General features: G+C 37.4%; 1 protein-coding gene across 5 annotated transcripts in view; it reads right to left on the reverse strand.

The window, feature by feature from the left end:
* tanc2 (tetratricopeptide repeat, ankyrin repeat and coiled-coil containing 2) overlaps positions 1 to 1713 on the reverse strand; it is a 322680-nt gene extending 320967 nt beyond the window's left edge. For all 5 annotated transcript variants that reach the window (XM_015387935.1, XM_015387920.1, XM_015387913.1 and 2 more), the window contains exon 1: positions 1427 to 1713. The gene's annotated coding sequence lies outside the window, so the exon portion shown is untranslated. The remainder of the gene's footprint in view (positions 1 to 1426) is intronic.
* Between the last annotated feature and the right edge of the window lie 814 nt (positions 1714 to 2527).

The following is a 2527-nucleotide window of genomic DNA, read 5'->3' on the forward strand; positions in this document are numbered from 1 at the left end:
TAATCTCAGAACTCTGAACTTAATCTCAGAACTCTGAACTTAATCTCAGAACTCTGAACTTAATCTCAGAACTCTGAACTTAATCTCAGAACTCTATGTTCTCTCAGAATTTAGATTTAATTCTATGGAAGAGGATTTGGGCCACTGGGGAAAAAAATAAAACAGTTAACTATTTTTTTCATTTCATTTGAGGAAAAAAAAAGTCAGAATTCTGACTTAAATCTAAAAATTCTGAATTTAATCTCAGAAATTAATCTCAGAACTCTGACTTTTGTCTCAGAATTATAACTTGAGGATTGGGGCTACTGGAAAAAAATATATATATATTTGACAGATTTTTTATTTTATTGGAGAATGAAGACAGAATTCTAACTTTAATCTTGTATCCCATATCAAACTCAAATAAAATTTTAAAAAATCTGTTTTTTTGTTTGTTTTTTATCCGGCGATCCTCTTGCATAATAATACGCTTCCTTTTGCTTCCTGTAATAAAAGGAACTGATTTCTAAATCTAACAAAATAAAGTCATATTCACTATTCAGGATCTGATTATGAGTGTAAATGCAGAACACAAAGCTCTTTGTTTCCAAGTGCTCACAAGGAAATCTCTATTTTTTTCAAAACAGCTAATGTATCCCTCACCTTCCTCTTCCACAGAGCCCGATTAGGGAAGGCGAAGAATAAAAGGAGCAAAATAATTCAGCCTTAATGTTCAAATCTATTTACAATTTCTTCTGAATGATGATCCAAATGGTGAACAAAGGGGAAATAAGTGTTTTCCCCCTTCCAAACAACAGGCATTACACAGATTAAGTGCCTCTGCTGAAACATACTATTACCACATAAGTCTCTGTCAAAGAGGGACCAGATGTCAGATAATAGGCTGTGCACAGGGAGGTAGATGCTGGCCTGGAGCGAGTGAACAAGTAGGAACAGCTTCTTCCTTATAGACCCTTGGCTTTTATGGAAGGTTTGTTGTCTGGGTGGGCAGCCCCTGTTTCACTGAAAATAGGTTAGAAGAATATAAATATAGATTTATAGACTGAACCTTAAATAAATTCAGCTCTGCTCTGTAGGCTGGGAGGATAAAAGTGGGAACAAAGATATTTTGGGTATACTGGAGGATAAACACTACAGTTTTTTTGCATAGTTTGATTTATAAATGCATCATATTTGCTGCAGTTACCCTTTATGAAAAGGAGCCTGTTGTTTTGTTCAAATGAGCAGCTAAGTCTATCTCATTAAACACCACTGGGGTTGATCATTGGCTTAGCTGGGCTCTGCTGGGCAGGAGCCAGATATGGCCAGTGGACTCAATGCGCACTGATGTGCATAAATATATATACATACGTATAGTATTAACTTTGTGTTTCATTTTAGACACAAACCAGGACAGCTGAGATGAAGAATAGAAAATAGGGTTTACCTTTTTTAGACTTGAAGCTGTGTTTTCCTGCTCAGCTCCGGCATCACATTCACGGCTCCTCTATCCGCGTCCAGCGCCTGGCTGCCTGGCTCTGGGAAGAACCGCACCGATCACAGGGACCACATCCAGCCCGGTCAACAGGAGCCGACCCCCCGCCGTATCCTCCGCGGTGAAAAGTCGCTCTGCAGCGGGAAGCTTCGTCCGGGTCTCGGTGCTGTTTCTCATGTGCCAAGCACGACTAAAGCCACGCGTGTGTTGAGAAGCCAGCCAGCGGCAGATCGGTACCCACTGCCACGCAGCGCCGCAGCATGGACAGTTGCCTCCCCTACTGAAATACTCACGTGCTGTTCGCTACCGAGCCGGCTCAATCAGCCGATTCCTTAAACTAAAGAACGAGAATCGATACATACAGCGACTGCACTACAATATCAAACTTGCAAACTCTCGCGATATACGTTAGAAACTCGTGATTTTTAATGTAATATCCTCCCGATCAGATATTTTTTCCAGCTAATCTCCCGATTTTTCGGTGAAGGAAAAAGCAAGTTTGTGGGTGACATATGTCACACGTCGCAACGGATGCTGGGTACGCGCGTGACCATCTGTTACCCGCTTCTTTTTCAGCCGTTAAAACGGTTAAACCAGTAATTAGTATGCAGTAACCATTTTGTTCGAGCTGTCTTTGAACGCCCCATTGAGATATCAGCACAGAAGTGGTTAGTATGGAGGACCAACTCTGCCATAATTAAAAATAAATACATAAATAAATAAATGCTCAATAAATAAATAAGCATACTAAATAAGCCCCCCAAAAATACAATAAACAAATAAGTGTAGGTAGAAATTAAATTATACAGTGAGACTTAAATGTATATATCTATTTTAATTAACTTATTTATTCATTTGCCTTTTTTATAATTACCTTATGTAATATATAAGGTAATATATAATTAGTAATATATGTAATGTAATATTATGTAATATATAAGGTAATATAATTACCTTTTATATATATATATATATATATATATATAAAAGGTAATTATATTACCTTATATATTACATAATATTACATTACATATATTACTAATTATATATTAC

Source organism: Cyprinodon variegatus, unplaced genomic scaffold (genome assembly GCF_000732505.1).
Source record: "Cyprinodon variegatus isolate N-32 unplaced genomic scaffold, C_variegatus-1.0 Scaffold18, whole genome shotgun sequence".
Taxonomy (NCBI): Eukaryota; Metazoa; Chordata; class Actinopteri; order Cyprinodontiformes; family Cyprinodontidae; genus Cyprinodon; species Cyprinodon variegatus.